Below are 20,246 nucleotides of genomic sequence, written 5' to 3'. Positions count from 1 at the left end.
ATGACATTCTGCTCCATTTCAGACTAGGTAGAACTATAAATCTGCAAAGGTCAGAAAATGGCTTCTCTTCAGGCTTATAGGCAATGTTTAAAGACAGAAGTTTGCCCCAAGCCTAGTTATAGTGTTATACAGAAAACAAGGCTAAATATATCTCTGTCTTGATTTATGTAGAGCAAAGGAGTTAGCTTATGAATCTAGAGATTCTCTATTCATGTAGTAACCCATTTTGCCTTTTGCTTTTCTGGAATGACAATCTCCTTTTGTCTAGGAGATAATTTTTATATGGTAAAAGAAAAGAATTGCCCTGCCCCATAGAACATACATCTTTTTCCTCCATTGTGTCTAATTCCATATCATGGTGGAACAAAAACAGGAGAAATGTGAGGTGGAGAAGCCCGGGTTGATTCACATTATTTACAGTTAAATCAGAGGCATTAGCACATACCTGACATAAACCCATTGGAGTCTCTGAATTCCATTATTTTCCAAATTTCCAATTTTTCTTTTTCTAGCATAAGAAGATTATGTAATTGGACTTGCAGTTCTGATTAAGTTTCACAAATATCAAATTCTTATGCAAGACTATACATAAGGTATGTATGGTGGGGGATAGGTTAGAGAGGTACAGAGGAATTATCAACTGATAAGCAAGAATTGGGCACCCCATTCTTTTTTATTTTTACAAAATTCTAAAATTTAGAAGGGGGAAGGTGACGTGTGAACAAGAAGGAATGAAATGAGTTTTATAGCAGAAGCAAAAGCACAGTGTTCTGGCAACCTGGAGAAGGAGAAAACTTTAGAAAAGCCAATTTTCTTGAGCTGTAAAAATCCTTACAACTAGAACTCATTACTTGTAGCTTGATATATTCTCCAGAGCTGTGATACAAATAGATCCAACTCTATTTCACATGTATATTTCAACATTGCTTCTGGTTTTGGAGTTTTGTGGCAATATGCTTTATAGACTCCTCTGGTTCCACAGGCAGGTAGTATATAATAAATCATTATAAAAACCAAAGTGTTTGGTTTCAGAAACCCAACTTTATAACCCCATCCAAAAATGGGGAGAGGTTATGGACAGAATATTCACCACAGAAGAGATCCAAAAGGCCAAGAAACAAATGAAAAACTGCTCCAAATCTTTGATTGTCAGAGACATGCAAATAAAGACAACAATGAGATACGACTTCACTCCTGTGAGAATGTCATACATCAGAAAAGGTAACAGCAACAAATGCTGGAGAGGTTACGGGGTCAAAGGAACCCTCCTGCACTGCTGGTGGGAATGTAAATTGGTCCAATCTTTATGGAGAATAGTCTGGAGAACTCTCACAAGGCTAGAAATGCACCTACCCTATGATCCTGAAATTCCTCTCCTGGGAATATATCCTAAGGGATCCAACATGCCCATCCAAAAAGATCTGTGTACACATATGTTCTTGGCAGCACAATTTGTAATAGCCAAAACCTGGAAACAACCCAGGTGTCCAACAACAGATGAGTGGCTGAGCAAGTTGTGGTATATATACACAATGGAATACTACTCAGCTATTAAAAATGGTGACTTTGGGAGTCGGGCTGTAGCGCAGCAGGTTAAGCGCAGGTGGCGCAAAGCACAAGGACCGGCATAAGGATCCCGGTTCGAACCCCGGCTCCCCACCTGCAGGGGAGTCGCTTCACAGGCGGTGAAGCAGGTCTGCAGGTGTCTATCTTTCTTTCCTCCTCTCTGTCTTCCCCTCCTCTCTCCATTTCTCTCTGTCCTATCCAACAACGACAACAACAATAATAACTACAACAATAAAAAAAAAAAAGGTGACTTCACTATTTTCAGCCGATCTTGGATGGAGCTTGAAAAAATCATGTTAAGTAAAATAAGTCAAAAAACAGAAGGATAAATATGGGATGATCTCACTCTCCGGCAGAAGTTGAGAAACAAAATCAGAAGAGAAAACACAAGTAGAACCTGAACTGGAGTTGGCATATTGCACCAAAGTAAAAGACTCTGGGGTGGGGGTGGGGGGGAGGAGAATACAGGTCCAAAAAGAATGACAGAGGACCTAGTAGGGGTTGTATTGTTATATGGAAAACTGGGAAATGTTATGCATTGTATTTACTGTTGAATGTAAAACATTAATTCCCCAATAAAGAAATTAAAAAAAGAAATCCAACTTTTCCAAGTTTCCTTTGTCCATCTAGCTTTATCTATGCTGTCTTGAACATCAATACTTCTGATTGTGGTTTAGGAAGTTTCAATCAGTTCTCTTTCTTTCATATTAAGCATTGTGTTTTCTTAATCATGAATGCATTTTAGGGGATTTATATGCTCACTCTAAGTGTGTGGAAAATTTTATCTGTGTACAATTTTGGGGAGTACAAGAATTCTTTATTTTATATCCCAGATTCTCAAAAAGATATATCAGCCAGATAATGTAAAATATGTGCTGTTCTTTCATGATTTTCTTCACTCTAAGTATTTTAATACCAACTAAAAATTGATAACTAAAAAGTTTATATTTCCAGCCTAAAAATTGATAACTAAAAAGTTTATATTTCCAGCCTAAATTTTTCCAAATTTTATTCTCCTGTATTAAAATATTTACCAGCTAGCTTTGCTTTTTAGAGTCAGCAGTGCAAGCACACCAAATCCAACATTAATTCATGACCTTCCATTCTAAATTATGTTTGCACATTTACCATCATCAATCTTGTACATTTACCATCATCAACTCAGTAGAGAAATCTGAGTTTCTATACCATCAACTCATCACCCAGCCAGTTTAGAAAACTGAGAATCATATGGCTAATTTTTGCATGTCCTATAAGACAACCCAAAATAGCACTTGCTTCTGGGGGTCCTCCTCTACCAACTGAGACAAGCTGGTTCCCTTCTCTGGGCTCCGTCAGCACCCTGTGCACAGCTCCATCACAGCTTAGCCAGTTTTTAATGATCTGTTTATTTTCCTACTTTCCTCATCAGTCTGTAAACTCCTTGAGAGAAGTGACCATTTTATTTTTGGTTTTGTAATTCAGCACTGAGCCCAGAGACAAACATTCAGTAAATTTATATGAACCAATAAAAGGAGAACTTGAGGCTCTTCAAAGGATATATTGTATACTTGACTTTCTGAAATTCAGGTAGGAGAGTGGGTGAAAAATCCTTATTTCATAGTCCACAGAGAGACCACAGGAAAGAAGGAGGTGTTATGCCAATATTAATTTACTTTTAAAGTCAAACATCAGTGCATACTCTATGTCACTCAGTTGGAAGCAGATGCTAGCTGTGTAATAAGAGCCTGTAGTTTGTGTGTCCTTTCCAGAAATGAAAATCTCTCTCTCCTGAGGAAAAAAAGCCCATTAAGGTAATCATTTAGCTTTCAAAAATAGTTTAGAATCAAATAATTATTAATGCACAGCATCTCCTGGTGTTTTAGATACAAGTATAAAATTCCTGAAGTTTCATGAATTCTGGCAGAAGCATGGAAAGCGTGGAGGAGAAGAGCATCAACACTTTGCCCACTGTGTTTAACACAGAAACACTTCTAAAATAGGGACGAGTTGAAGTGACATTGAACAATGTCCTTAGCCTTTTACCTACAAAGCATCATTTTACTTAGGTTGCCTGTAGTTTTCAATGAACCAGACTTTTGTTTTTCTTCCCCTCATGGGCTTAAGAAAGGGAGGTCCCCCCCACCCCACATACACCTTTATTATGTAAGAGGGATTTAAAAGAAAGTGTGGTTTTTGCCAGAGATCTCATCCTGGATGACTGGTGGCTGAATTCTAGAAACCTTGTCACTCCTCTGTCACCATGGGAACAGAACTAGAGAGTCTTGAGGAGAGGTCTACCTGGATCCTCTGGAATCTGAAGCTGGAATTGCATCTTGACTCCAATTTAGAAAGTCAAAGGGAAGAAGAGACTATGCCCTCCTGAAGACTAGGCTAAAGAAAGAAGGCTGCAGAAGGAATATCCTGCACATTTCGATTTGGGGAAGATAGGTATACAGTTTCTCAGGGGCAAATATGCATGTTGGGTAGGGTGACCCCCCCATTAGTAACAGAGGCATAGTGGAGTACACTGGAGAAGCAGTAGTGAGATGATCTGTCTAGGAAGGCTGCTGTAAGATACTGTGTTGCATATGCCTATGTGTACTTTGAGGTGAGTTCTTTCTCCCAATTCTTTCTCCTCAGCCCTATTTAACCCCAAATGTGGAGAAATTAGAAGAAAAAAAAAGGTTAGCAATGGGGTTAGGCAAAAGAATAAAGGAGACATGCTATAGATAAAAATTGAAAGAGTAAATAAATTGCACATTACTAAAATTATCAGGAAATCTATTGTAATCAAAGCTACTGATGCCTTCCTAGGGCTCTTTTTCAGTGTATGTGTAAATATGCCATCCATGGTGAATGGTGGCTGCTAATAACTCACAGCTGCTCTGTGTGGGGCGCTGAGACTTGCCCTTGGCCAAATAGGAGCCACTTTGTCCTGCAAGCTATGAATCTCCTCAGCTAAAACTGAGACATTAGTATTTTGTAGGAATGGTCAAATTTCTGCTGTTAGTAGAATTGAATGTTGAAAATGCTGTAAGTATTTTTGGGGGTAGCTACTCCTGGCAGTGGCGAATTTAAGAAAATCTAGACAATATATATTATATAAAATAATCTATTTCAAACTTGGAGACATACCAAAGTAACTACAACTTAAGAGACACAGGTCTTGGAAAGAAAAATGTGAGAGGTAAATTTGAATGTAACATATACATTTCCCTTCAAGGCATTTGCTAATTCCAAAGAAGCTACAAAGCAGCTGAGAAATTGAGCAGAAATTGATAACTAAAAGGTCTGGAAGTCAACTTGAGCTTCAGGTGGTCTTGTGAGCTTGGGGAAAAATAACAAATTCAGGGTCAGTTAAAGGAAACAGACCTTGGCAAATTTGCCATGGTTTTAATTAGGAAGAGTAAGGGTGGGTCAGAAATAAATTAGCCTCACAAGCCTGAGTATATTTAAATCAGTCTATTCTTGGTCAGATTAAGATGACCTTTCCTTATCCTATTAGTTGCAAATGTAAATGCTGTCTTGAAGTCAACATAATCCAATCTTAAATTGTTTCTTTAATTTTAATATATGATATTTGGAACAAAATAAAAACATACCAGGAGATGCTAGGAGGTAAGCATGTTTCCAAAAACCAGAAGAAAAAGAATGACAGAAATAGACTTGGAGCAGATCCAGATACTTAAATTATCTTGTGTAAACTTATAAGCATAATGAAAATAAAAGACAAGATATAGAATATAAACAGATATTAACTTTTTTAAATAAGCAAGTGGGAAGTTTAGAAGTGGAAATAACTAAATTAGTAAGTCAACAGATATAATTAATAGCAGATTAAAAAAAACTGCATGGGCTGGAGAGAGAGCATAATGGTTATGCAAAAAGACTTTCATGCCTGAAGATCTGAGGTCCCAGATTCAATCCCCAGATTAACTAGAGTTTAACAGTGCTGTTCTCTTTCTCTCTGTATCTCCCCCCTGCCTCTCTCTTTCTTATTATGATAAAGTGAATAAAACATCTTAAAAAGAGATTCTCTTTTAAAAAATACTGCTTAAGGGAAAATTGGTAAACTGGAAGATAAGCTAGAAGAAAGCCTCAATGTAAGAGAAATATAGGACCTAAAAATAGATAAACATATTTGACCATATTTTTCATTAAGGATGCATTAAGCACTCTACACTCAACCTCAAAAGAGCTTGAAAAATATTGAGGAACAAGCTATATTTAAAGGGATAATGGCAAATAATTCTACAGAAATAATGAAAGGTACCAAGAGTCAGGTAGAACATCTCTAATGGGAAAATATAAATATTCTATATCTAAGCATACCGCTGTAAGCCAAAGTGTCTTAAAAATCAGACAGAAATGAAAATGGAATTTTCCTGTGACTTTTCCAAAGAAAAAAACATAGAACTGTCTATGGTGACAATAAAATTGTTTATTTAAAGTTTTGAAAAATTGCCATATTCATTTGAGATTATGAAAAAACAGAAATAAAGAAAGAAAACAGCTAACATAGAATTCTGTCCCAGTGCAAAGTTTTTACTTTCTCTCTCTCTTTCTTCCCTGTAAGAGCACTGCTCAGCTCTGGTTTTTGGTTGTGTGAGGGGAGTGAACTTGAAATCTTGAAGCCTGAGGCATTAGAGTCTCTTGCATAACCATTATATTATCTCCCCCACAGAAATGTGTCCTCTTGCTTGCAACAACATGAGTAGAAATGAAAGGAACTAATTGAACTGAGTTAAAAGGAGAAGGATGAGTAGAAGTACTAGAAGATGCCTCTCATTGGTGTAATTTACCAAACAAAGCAAAGTACAGGGAGAAATATTAGTAAATGGTGATTTATTGCAGCAGATCCAGGGATTCTAATGTGGGAGAAGTATGAGGGGCTTGAGATGGTGTGGGTACCCAGTGTCCTGTGGTGGAGGGAGATGACAACTTGGTGGTGGACTAGGTGTATTGACATTTATCATGGAGAGATGTGGAATTGTAACTAAATAACATAAACAAGTTTTATAATTAGTATGAGTATAAATTTATTTATTTTTACCAGAGTACTGCTCAGCTCTGGTTTATAGTGGTAATGAGGATTGGATTTCAGAGCCTCAAGCATGATGTCACCATCCCAACCTCTCCACAACAGTTTTACAAATCAGCATTTCCTTAGTAAACTGATTTGGAGAATATCAGTTGGGCCAGCAAGATCACTAAATGTGTTAAAGCTCCTAACTTGCATTCTTGAGGCTTCAGAGGTAGCAGGTTCTATCCCAGGCATCACAACTGAACAGTTTTCTGGCTTCTCTCTCATAAAAAGAAATAAAGCAAAATAAATAACTTTTGATCAAAAACAACCAAGATGACTTTATTATCAGTTCCCCAGCAGTAGACCTAACACTAGAGTGACATTTTATGAATGATGACTCTAGACAGAAAAATGGAGTTATACGGAAAATGAAAATTAATATAAAGAGTAAATATAATTATAGATAGATGAATATTGAAAGTTTAGAATAATAACAGTATTTTGTAAGGTTAAAATATCTATGTGATAGATCACATAGTTGAACAAAAAGTCAAATAATGGATATACAAAGTAATACTGTTTGAGTATCTTTGTATTATGTTGTGATAAAAGTTAGGGACACTTGTTTTTTCAGGGGGAGCCATTAAGGGATTAGCAAAAGTATAATAAAACAGTAAGGAAGGTGATGAAATAATAAAAATGTTTAATTAAATCAAAACAAGGATGGCCTGTATTGAAGCTGCAGCTTTTATGATTCAAAAAGAGCCCAGGTATGAGATTCTTTTTTTAATGATCTTTGACATTAAAAAAAGAAAAAAAAAGGTACCCAGATTGGTAACAATTTTACTTGATGGTCCCCATTCAGTTTGCTATTAACTGATCTGCAATATTTTTGGAAAATGAAAAATATATGCTATTTCTCAAATATAGACAAATACTGTTATTAAAAGTTGGTCTTAAAAATGTTTTGAGAGGCCAGAAAAAGAAAAAAAAGTTACCAGAGTAAGATTTCTGAGGAGCAAGTTTGCTAGAACCAAGGCAGTCCATGGGAAAGATGGGAAAAATAGTGGCAAGTGGCACAGATCTCAGTAATGTGTTGAGTCACTACCCTGAAAGATTCAGGCATCACTGCTATGATTAAACAGCACTCAAACTTTTGATTATGAACATCAAGTGAGGGGAACAATAAGATTAGTTATTATAACTGTACTATGCCAGATACTGATTCCAGGATAACAGAAGTTGATGAGCAGGTTCCATTCTGATGAGCAGCGTTGGTCTGCTTCTAAGACCTCTTCTGTTGCATTGCTTAACTCTGTGGTCTATTTACATAATCATTGTTTTCATTGGTTTAATCCCCACTGGTTCGCATACTTTTTCCTTCTCCCCACCCCTTATCCTACTTACATCCTCTTCCCACCTGGCACTTCCTTCTCAGGAGATATATAAGGACAGGACTGTGATTAGAGCTAGATTGAACTGCATCCCCGCTCGTCAATAAAGATTGAACTGCGTCCCAGCTCAGCCATGAGTCCCTGGTCTTCTCTCTCAAGCCCACGAAGCTAGCCCAGCAAGCAGGACCTCAGGTAATGAAGTGATGGAACATAGCAATGCACCCAAATGCCCTCAGGTTTCCTGCAGGTGTCTGATACTAACAAAGCTGAAGATACTACCTAGTTATGGGACTGTGCTTTATAAAAGTAAGACCTAGTAACAATAAAGTTGCTTTCATCTGTTATTATGGATCTGCTTGGTGGGGGGAAACCCTTTAGGAAGAGGCAAACTAAAAAAAAAAACAGATTATTTTAGGTGGAAAACAATCACTTTTGTTTCCTTGCTAATGCTGACCCCTGGCCTTTAAGTGTTGAGTTAAAGACTATGGAAATAGGAGAGCCGGTGGTGGCACACCTGGTTAAGCACACATAGTATGAAACTCAAACATACTGGTTCCAGTCCCTGGCTCCCCATCTGCAGGGGTGTCACTTCATAAGTGGTGAAGCAGGCCTCCATGTGTCTATCTTTCTCTCCCCTTCTCTATCCTCCCCTCCTTTTTCAATTTCTCTCTGTCCTAGTCAATAAAAATAGAAAAAATGGTCTCCAGGAGTAGTGGATTTGTAGTGTATGCACCGAGCCCCAGCAAAAACCCTGGAGGCAAAAAAAAAAAAGAAAAAAAAGACTATGGAAATAAATAAATAAATAAGCATGGGATGAGATCAAAAGGACATGGAACATATGAGGAAGAAACATATAGCAAGATGGCAGATTTTAATCTACATAGATTAATTAGTACATTAAGTGAAAGATTAAATACTTCAATTAAAAGACAAATATTCCCAAACTGAATTAAAAAATCTGTTGCCTATAGTAAACTAATAAAGATCAACAAAGTTGATAGCCACAATAACAAAGACATTCCTTATTGACTTTAACGAGAAGAAAGCTGTCTTTTAAGCCAATAACAAATCAAATAGACATTAAGGCAAGAATTACTAGAGGAATATTTCAAATGAAAACATGGTCAACCTACTAGGAAGCAACTGAGAAAGTTTTAAGGCTATAATAACAAAGTCTCAATTTTTAAAAATTTATTTTTAAGACTTTTTTCCCTTTTGTTTCCCTTGTTGTTTTATTGTTGTTGTAGTCATTATTGTTCTTGTTGGATAGGACAGAGAAAAATGGAGAGGAGGAGGAGAAGACAGAGGGGGAGAGATAGACACCTGCAGACCTGCTTCACCACCTGTGAAGTGACTTCCCTGCAGGTGGGGAGCCAGGGGCTCGAATCAGGGTCCTTATGCCAGTCCTTGAGCATGGCACCACATGTGCTTAACCCACTGCACTACCACCTGACCCCCACAAAGTCTCAAATTTATAGAGTTAAAACTGATAAAACGGAAATAAGAAAAATGCAAATCCGTGAGTGTTAGGCATTTATGATATTCCTCTTTTAGTGACTGATGTACCTGGGAAATAATTAGTAATGATGTATAATAATTGAAGGTCATGTTTAGCATACTGAATCAACACTGTATCCAACAACTGCAGTATAATTCAAAACAAGTCTCAACCAATTTCCAATTTCCAAACATTAAATTCATAGATTATGTTTTCAACTCCCAGTGAAATTAAGCTAAAAATCAATTATGAAAAGATAGCTAGTAAGTCTCCTAGTTTATGGTAATTGAGCAATATAAATACACCATGAATCAATAAAGAAATTGTAATCAAAATTAGAACTTATTTATGTTTTAGAAGAACTAATGCCATTATGCTAAAAGTATTAACTGTAGCAGTCAAGAAACTAGCCAAAAGAAATTCAATATATTTCATTCTTCTTAAATCTTTGACTTGCAATTTTAAGGATTTTATGTTTGTGCTATGAAAATACTGTGATAGGATTTTTTAGGCATTTTTTTTGTACTTCAGTATATTAATCTCATAGGTCAAATGGTCAACTTAGAGTGGCTTTCTGGAACAATACTGATAATATTAGCAATACTGAACATTGTGCTCAGGTATAAAAGTGATATTTCTATCATCCAGAAGATCTGTTTAATGGCCTTAATCCTTCCCTTCTGTTTTTATGTGAAATGTTGCTTTCCTGTGGAAAAAACTGGCAGATGTTTAGGAGCACAGTGAAGCACATCACACCATTATTTAACCAAGCATACTGTGCAAAGTAATCAAGAATTCTGCTGCTTCTTCAAATATGAAGGAGAGAGATATAAACAGAATGAGACAAATTAGATGCTTTATGTTCAGAATAAGAGCAAAGATGTTTTTTTTTTTATATACAAAGTTCCAGAAGGTTGTTACCTCTTAGGAAACATTATATTATTAAACAATAATTATGTACGTAAGTTATCTCTCTGATGGAAATCATAGGCTTTCCGTGACAAAAACATTCTAGGCTCATTGCATTAGAGGCTTTGAGAAACCTGTGAGGCCAAAAGTTATGCCATTATGGCATTAGTGACTGTGCTGTGAGGATCTTAGTATTTCATTGTAGGTTATCACAAATTAAGTGCCAGAAATTAATCACCAGAGCTACATTTAGGAAGTTAGGAGCTTGTTGATTCTTCCCATATCCCTCCTACAGCTTTAACCTCCAGGGCATACCACCAGCCTATCAGCTGCCTGCAAAGCACTGCTGACTCCTATTGGAAATGCAAAATTCCTCCTTGATGTCAGGATGAAGAGCCATTTGTAATATTGTGCTCATAAAACAAACTTCATTCGTTTCCACGTAATTGGCTTCCTGCTGGCAGGAGCTCTTAAGAGACATCTGATAAGAGTTTGGATTGGTGTGTTAGTACCTTTCTTATATATCTCTCCCCATGCTTTGTTTATATTTATTCCCTTTAGTATACCCTTTACTTGGTAAAGATAAATTTGGATTTTCAATGTCTTCTTCTATAGGCTTATTAGTGATCTGTAGTTGTGTACAGTTCTCATGCCTTTGTAACTATAAAATTCATGGTTATGCTAGACCAGATAAAATCATAAGGTCCTGAAAGTCTAAGCAGCCCTGAATGGTCCCTATTTTTGTTTGTTTGCTTGTTATGATTTTTTTAAAAATATTTTTCTATTATGGTGTTCCTTTATTCTGAAAGGACTTTGATTTTAATAATATTCAGAAGATTGTTCTATTTTTAGTATCTTGTCCTTTGGCCTATTCCAAAGTACTACTTTTTAAAGAGACAGTTAAAATTTGCTTTAAATGATTATTTTTGGGGCAAAATATAGCAGATACTAAAGTACTGATACTGAAGTGGTTCTAGGGTATTTATTAAAAGGTAACTAAATCAAAACAAAAACATTGTTGAGGATGACTACCATGTTAAAATAATAATGAGCAGGCTGAAGTTTCTTTATGTCAAAGCTGACTGGTGATAGCAGAGCTTAGGAATGCTTTTGCTGAAATAACAGGTGGAAAATTTCAGAAATAAATCCTTGCGTCTATACTTATAACACTCATTCCCCACTCCCACACACTTCTATACCATGAAGTGGAATTATAGTAACGAATTGTGTTTTTACTAACCTCTGTGAAGAATAGGGAAAAGAAAATTCCAAATATCTTTGGTCTGGTCTTCTCTTTATTGATTAGGTAAGTCTACACTTAAGATCTATGACTGGAATATAGATTTTAAGTATATGAAGTGAGGCAACAATGTGAATATGGCAGCGGCTGAAGTTCATAAAAACCAGGTTAATCACAAGAAAAAATGCTGGGATACTACTTAATAACCACACATAGATAAAACAAATGGACAGACCTGGATTCAAACTTAGTTCTCCCATCTGTTTGTGATGTGACCCAATTTTTTGGGGGTGGGGGGGCTGTTTCTGTATAAGTACCGCATGCTGATTGTTCCACTGGAGCTATGGGGGGGTTCTTTCTTTAAATGTACACCTGAAGTTTTTCCTAAGTACTATCTGTATAACATACAGGATAGGTTTTTTTCTTTTGCATTTCTTTTAGTTACCTGTTATACAGAACAAGGGTAAGTTGACCTGGCTTTTTCTTCCAAGTCTAGAGGGTAAAGCTGTTAGCAAGGAATTTCATGGACTAGTATGTGTTTGGGGGAGAGAGGTGAGAAGATTTTAAAATGACCAAAAATAAAACCTGATATTTTCCACATATTCACCTGCAACCACCTTGTTTTCATAACTATTTGGAAATGATGAAATAATCCATTTAAAAGATTGCCATCTCTCCTCTGACAGCCACAAGTCAAAGACTAACTCTCTGTATAAAACAAAGACCAATACAAAGATCTGAAGATTTGACTCTAAAACTGGGCAAATACATGAGAATTATTTTCAGGTATTCAACAAATGCCACAATCCCCAAGGTAAAGTGAAACTCTCTTTATGCTTAATTTCTGCCCAGTTTTTTTTTCAGTTTAATTTTTTATTAGTGATTTAATAATGATTGACAAGATTGTAGGATAAAGGGTATATAATTCCATACAATTCCCACCAACATCTCCTCCATTGTATCACATCTCCTCCATTGGAAGCTTCTCTACTCTTTATCCCTCTGAGAGTATGGACCAGAGATCTTTAGGGGGGGCAGAAGGTAAAAGGTCTGGCTTCTGTAATTGCTTCTCTGCTGAACATAGACATTGGCAGGTTGATCCATAACCACAGCCTGTTTCTGTCTTTCCTTAGTGGGATAGGCCTCTGGGGAGGTGAGGTTCCAGGACAGTTGGTGAGGTCCTCTGTGCAGGGAAGTCAGGTTGGCATCATGAAGAAATTTCATGGACTAGTATGCAACTTGGTGGCTGAAAAGTAATAAGATATAAAGCAGAACAAATTGTGCCCAAAATTTTAACTGTGGCACAGGGAGACAAACTCCATATACATTGTGTTAGTATAGTTACCATGAACAGGCAAAGATAAGCATTCAGAGCCAGGCAAATGGATAAGGCAGGACCATTTGGGACACTAAGTGTAGGGGTTGAGTAAAGCAATAGAAGTCTATACCATATAGTTCTCATGACTCCTTGACTAAGGGATGGGGTGCATGTGTATGCTGCAAAACTATACACTTCTAAGTATAGGCCCGAGAGCAGAATAGACATACTAGAGGCAGAACATTGCTTGACCGTACTAGAATTCTGACCCAGTCTAAGGAAAGAATTCTTCATAATATCCTGGGGAGGAGAAGGGGGGAGAGGAGAAATCCCTTGTAGTAAGGGTTACTCTAGAGCCACACTATTAAAGTTTGAAAATCCCAGTTTTGTCAGTATTATCAGGGGAAACTGAGTTTGAAAGTTGAGTACAGTAAGGAGTAATGAGAAATTACTATAGCTTTCCATAGTCTAAGACCAAGTCTAACAAGTTGAGATATACTGCCCATAATTGATCTGCCTATCAAGGACATAATAACAATATTAATGCTCCTCGTTAATATAAATGCAAAACTATTAAAAAAAATCAAATAAAACCCAGAAATAGCTGGGACAAAAGTACTACATCATCATACATACATGGGTATGGTTGACTTTAGGTTTAACATTTGAAAATTACATAAAATTTGGCACATCAAAAAAAAGAAAAACCATATGAAAATTTTAATACAGAAAAACATTTGACACACTTCAACACCCATATATGATAAAAATCTGTCAGAAAATGAATAGAGGAACGTTTCCAAAATTGATAAAGAACATAATAAATATGCTAATTAAGAAGTATCACAGTCACTGGTAAAACATTTAATGATGTTTTCTAAGCCTCAAAATATAGCAGGGATATCTCCTTTTCCCACTTGTCACTCAGTATTGTATTGGAGGTTACAGTCAGTGAAATAAAGCAAGAAAATAAATAAAAGAGGTAAGTATTGACAAGGAAGAGGAAAGATTGTTTTATTCACTAGTGAGACAAACAAAAACCAAGTCCATTAAAAAAAAACTGCTAGAACTAATTAATAAAATTAGTAATGTTTCATGGTATCCAAGTGATAAAGCTGACTATACTTCTATATACTAGCAACAAACTATAAAATTAATATTAAAAACATTTTAGATAGCATCAAACACTAAAATTACTTTAAAAATGTAATAGAAGACAAGAAAAAACTTGTCCATTGAAAACAATAAACATTCCTTTAAAAAATTTAAATCTAAATAGACAGGTTGTATTTATGATAGCACACTCAAATTGAAATGTAGATTCAATATTATCTGAATCAAAATTGAGGTTCTTTTTGTAGAAATTGAGAAGTTGTTTTAACTTAAAAGAAATATAAAAGACTAGGAATGGTCAAAACAAATTAGAAAAAGAAAATCAAAGTTGGAGGATTTATACTACCAGGCCTTCTCTTCTCTAGGGTGGGGAAAATAGCATAATGGTTATGCAAAAATAATTTTCATGCTTGAGGCTTCCAAGTCCAGCACACCACTATAAGACAGAAATGAGCAGTACTCAGAAGTCAAAAGGAAGAAGGAAGGAAGGAAGGAAGGAAGGAAGGAAGGAAGGAAGAAGAGGAGGGAAGAAGGGCCTATTATACGGGCCAGGGAAATAGCATAGTGGTGATTAAAAAAAAAATCATGTCTCAGGTACCAAAAGTCTCAGGTTCAGTCCCTTGAACATAAGCCAGAGTTTAAGTGTTCCAGTAAATAAACAAATAAACAAAATGAAAGAAAAAAAAAGTTCTCTAAATATTACATTAAGCAGAACAACATGGAATTTTTATGAGTAGATTTTATCAGTGGGACAAAATAGGGAATTCAGAAATAAACCATTTTTATCATTCATCTGTCTGAATATATATGATTCATTTTAACAAAAACAACAAGATAAATTAATGAGAGAGCACTAGTCTTATCTTTAAACAATATTGGAATAACTGGATATCCACACCAAAAAAAATTTAACCTTGGTCTCCCCAATCCATAACAATTTAAAATAAACCATAGGTCTATTGATGCATGTTAAATCTGAAAATATAGAGTATCTTTAAATCAGATGCCACCAGGATGCTGGCCAGGCTTCCCTGGATTGAAGACCCCACCAATGTGTCCTGGAGCTCAGCTTCCCAGAGACACACCCTACTAGGGAAAGAGAGAGGCAGACTGGGAGTATGGACCGACCAGTCAACGCCCATGTTCAGCGGGGAAGCAATTACAGAAGTCAGACCTTCTACCTTCTGCAACCCTCAACGACCTTGGGTCCATGCTCCCAGAGGGCTAGAGAATGGGAAAGCTATCATGGGAGGGGGTGGGTTATGGGGATTGGGTGGTGGGAATTGTGTGGAGTTGTACCCCTCCTACCTTATGTTTTTGTTCATTAATCCTTTCTTAATAAAAAATTTAAAAAAAAAGAATGTCTTTAAATCCAAAAAAAGTTTAAACTGTAGACAAAGATTTCCTAAGTAGGACATACAAATAACTAATCATCAAAATTTAAAGTCATCATTTAAAATTTGTTAAAATCTTCCTTAAGAGCAAGAGAAATACCTCACTAGAATACCATCAATATAACCTGTGTTTCAGTCCCAACGTCACATGAGAGGTGCTATAGTAATGGAAGAAATGTCAGTGCTGTGGTGTCTGTCTCTATTTAAGTGGGAGAAAAAAGTGCCCCAGAGTAGAGAAATTGTGCATATATAAGGCACAAGCAAGCTAGCTATTTCAAAGTACACCATTAAGACAATAAAAAGACACAGTCAGGCAGTGGCATACCCAGTATAACACATGTTATTTACCATGTGCAAGTACTTGGACTCAAGCTCTTAGTCCTCACATGCAGCAGGGAAGCTTCATAAGTGGGAGCAGTGTGGCAGGTATGTCTACCTTTCTGTCTCTCTAATTCTGTCTCTCGCCCTCTATCAAGAAGATAGAAAATGGCCACTGTGAATGGTGGTGGAATACTGCCAGCAGTGATAACCTTGTTGGCCTCCATTGGAGGAGTAAGAGGAGAAGGAGGGAGGAAGGGAGGGCGGGAGCAAGAGAGAGAGAGAGAATAAAAAAGTTATTAATGGGGCTAGGCTGTGGTGCACCAAGTTGAATGCATATGTTACAATGCTCAAGGACCCAGGTTTAAGTCCCCAGTCCCTACTTGTTAGAGGAAAGCTTCATGACAGTGCAACAGTGCTGCAGGACTCTCTCTCTCTCTTTCCCCTTCCCTCTCAATTTCTCTGTTTCTGTCCAATAATAAACAAACAAACAAATAAAATAAATAAATAAAACTTTAAAAGGTAATTTATATTGGGGAATACTTACTCTACTTTGGGAAAATGGATTTTTATTTTATTTTAAATTACCAGAGCACTGCTCATTTCTTGCTTCTGATGGTGCTGAAAATACAGCCTAGGACCTTTGGAGCTTTGGGCATGAGAGTCTTTTTGCATAGCCATTATGTTATTTCCCTAGACCAGAATATTTCTATTTCATAGATAATTTTTATTGGCTTGGGAATTCTATTTCCATTAAATTGTGTGGAAAAAAACATTTCAATCAGACCCCAAAAGTGACCTATCACATTATACCAAACAGGAATTCTTTGATTTTTGGATAATGGAGAAAACATGTATCCGACAAAGACTTGCAATTCTTAATAATATTAAGAGTCATATACTTTCATAATAAAACAATCCATTGTAACAGAAAAAAGACTCGAACAAAATATGCTAAGATATACGTTAGCATATGTCAATAAGGATCTGCAAAGATTCTAAACATCACTAATCAACCAATAAATAAACAAAAACTTTAGTGATATACCACTTCATAACACCTAAATGTAAAAATAAAGATTATGCATATTAAATGTCTGAGATCATAAAACAACTGGAAATATTATACATAGCTAGGAGATATAAAATTGCATAATAATTGTGGAAAACTTTGTGAGTTTGTTATGAAATTCAATATGCACTTGCTATATATAATTGCTCTTATAGTTATTTACCCAACCTCTTTTTAGAATAAAACCCCACCCACTGAAAGACTTCTATACTAATGTTCACAATAGCATTATCCATTAGAGACAAGAATTGTAGACAGTTCTTATGCTTCCAGTTGAATGATAAAGAGGGTAGAATATTCATAAAGTATAATTATACTTAGCAGTGAAATGAAAATCAAACTTATGGGGGCTGAGTGGCAGCATATCTACCTGGTAGAGCGCACATGTTATAATGCTCAAGGACCCAGGTTCAAGCCTGCAGGGGAAAGCTTCTTGAGTAGTGAAACAGAGCTGAAGGTGTCTCTCTACCACCAACTCCCCCTCGACTTCTGGCTGTCTCTCTCTTTTTAAAAATTATCTTTATTTATTTATTGGGTAGAGGCAGCCAGAAATCAAGAGGGAAGGGGGTGATAGAGAGAGACAGAGACAGAGACACCTGCAGCACTACTTCACCACTTGCAAAGCTTTCCCCCTACAGGTGGGGACCGGGGGCTTGAACCCAGGTCTTTGAGCAGTATAACATGTGCATTCAACCAGGTGTGCCACCACCCGCCCCCCCCCAGCTGTCTCTATCCAATAAATAAAGTTAATAAAAAATTTTAAAAAAACTTATGAAGCAGCATGGATACATCTTAGTATGTCGAGTGAAAGTAAGCAGACATAAAACATGCATGTTACAGGACTCTATATTAAATTTGAAATTAGACAACACTAACATATATTGATAGATTTCAGATCAGGGGTTTCCTGGAGTGTGACTGACATCAAAGTGACAGTGAGGGGAACTTTATGGGGTTAATGGGAAATATTCTACAACTTGACTAAGGTAGTGATCTTACTGATCTTATTGGTCACTGAGTTTTGTACTTCAAAGTAATGCATCTAATTGTGTGTATATGGTGCTTCAATTGAATTAACTAAATAAAACTAAAATTCTTTATTGATAAAAATAACAAAACGATAGCAACAGAATACAAAATATTGTGGAATGTATTAGTGAATGATTTATTTTTACTGAAGGACATTACTTGCTGCCATTCAGTTATGGAGGATATAAAACATTGAATTGCAATGGCATAACATTTATGGGAGTGCAGGATTCAATTAAAAAACAACTATTAAGTTCTTTCACATTAACATATGTAAACTTTATAAAAACAGGGGACACAATAACAGTCCCATTTTTATATTAAAGAAAACGAGTCCCTGAGAGGTTTACATAGATTCCCTAGAGTTATAGTAAAATGGATGCTGGGATTCAAACTCAGATTTCTTTAGCAGTAAGATCAATATGCCTTTCATTGTTTTATGATGTTTTTCTTTGTTTTTTTTCAAAAATTTTTTATTATCTTAATTTTGTTTAATAGAAACAGCCAGAAATCAAAAGAGAACAGGTTGATAGAGGAGAGAGGCAAAGAGATAGATACCTGTAACACTACTTCATCACTTACAAAGCTTTCCCCCTGCAGTTGGGGACCAGGGACTTGAACCACGGGCCCTTGTACACTGCAATGCCTACGCTCAACTAGGTGTGCCACCACCTGGCCCCTGTTTGTTTTTTATTGGGGGATTAATGGTCTATAGTTGACAGTAAATACAGTAGTTGTTATATGTGCAAAATTTCTGTTTTCTGCATAACACTAACTCCCTGTCTAGGTCCTCCTCCACCCACCATCATGCTCCAGGAACGGAACCGCCTCTCTCCACCAACTCCTACCCCACCTCTGCTAGAGTCTTTTACTTTGGTGCAATACATCAAACCCCGTTCAAGTTCTGCTTTGTGTTTTCCCTTCTGTTTTTATTTCTCAACTTCTATGAGTGAGATCATCCCATATTCATCCTTTTGTTTCTGACTTTTTTTACTTAACTGATATTTTCAAGCTCCATTCAAGATGGGGTAAACGAAGGTGCATTCACCATTTTTAATATCTGAGTAGTATTCCACCATATATATATATATCACAACTTACTCAGCCACTCATCTGTTGCTGGAGACCTGGGCTGCTTCATGGTTTTGGCTATTGCAAATTGTGCTGTTATGAACATACATATACAAACATCTTTTTGTATGGGTGTGTTTGGTTCCTTAGGATATATCCTCAGAAGAGGAACTGCAAGGTCATAGGGTGGGTTCATTTCTAGCCTTCTCAGAGTTCTTCAGACTGCTCTCTGCAGAGGTGGAATCAAATTACATTCCCACAGCAGGGAATGTTCCTTTGTCTCCACAACCTCTCCAGCATTTGTTGTTTCTATTATTTCTGATGTATGACATTCTCACAGGAGTGAAGTGGTGTTGCATTTTTGTCTTTATTTGCATTTTCTGTCAGTCATTGCTTGGAGCATTTTTTCATGTTTGTTGACCTTTTGGATCTCTCTGGTGACTATTCTGTTCATATTCTCTTCCCATTTATGTATGGGTTCGTTTGTTTTCTGTTGCTGAGTTTGGTGAGCTCTCTATATATTTTGGTTATTAGTCATTTGTCTGATCTATGGTATGTAAAGAATGTAAAGATCTTCTTCTATTCTGTAAGGAGTATTTTTGGATGGTGGTCTGTTATGCTGTACAGAAGCTTTTTAATTTGTTATAGTCCTATTGGTTTATTTTTGTTTTAATTTTCCTTGCAATATAGTTTGAAATCTGGGAGTGTAATGCCTCCATTTTTTTCCCCCTCAAGATTGCTTTGGCAATTCTAGGCCTTTTCTGGTTCCAGATAAAGGCTTGTTACTTTTGTTATATTTTCTTTAAAAAAAAGTTTGTGGGGGTGTCGGGTGGTGGTACGGGTTAAGCGCACGTGGAGCAAATCACAAGGACCCACCAGCAGGGGCATCGCTTCTCAGGTGGTGAAGCAGGTCTGCAGGTGTCTATCTTTCTCTCCCCTTCTCTGTCTTCCCCTCCTCTCTCCATTTCTTTCTGTCCTATCCAACAATGAACAACATCAACAGTAATAATAATAACCACAACAATGCTACAACAACATGGGCAACAAAAGGGGGGGGGATGGCCTCCAGGAGCAGTGGATTCATGTTGCAGGCACTGAACCCCAGCAATAATCCTGGAGGCAAATAAATAAATAAATAAATAAATAAAAATAAAAAAGTTGGTGGGACCTTGATAGGGATTGCATTACTTTTTTTTTTGCCTCTATTGTTACTATTGGGGCCCGGTGCCTGCACTATGAATTCACTGCTCCTGGAGGCCATTTTCTCCATTTTTGTTGCCTTTGTTGTTGTATTCATTGTTACTGTTGTCATTGCT

The 20,246-nt window shown here is 36.6% G+C and overlaps 1 protein-coding gene and 1 non-coding gene across 2 annotated transcripts in view; both read left to right on the top strand.

Moving 5' to 3' along the window:
- Nucleotides 1–20,246, top strand: part of LOC103114925 (protocadherin-8-like) — an 82,368-nt gene that overhangs the window by 43,085 nt on the left and 19,037 nt on the right. The window lies entirely within an intron of this gene.
- Nucleotides 7,297–7,482, top strand: LOC132538851 (small nucleolar RNA SNORA16B/SNORA16A family). Its single transcript, XR_009550162.1, has one exon. It is a non-coding gene; the product is annotated as a small nucleolar RNA SNORA16B/SNORA16A family (small nucleolar RNA).

Source organism: Erinaceus europaeus, chromosome 5 (assembly GCF_950295315.1).
Source record: "Erinaceus europaeus chromosome 5, mEriEur2.1, whole genome shotgun sequence".
NCBI lineage: Eukaryota > Metazoa > Chordata > Mammalia > Eulipotyphla > Erinaceidae > Erinaceus > Erinaceus europaeus.
This window is presented reverse-complemented; position numbering and strand designations above follow the sequence as displayed.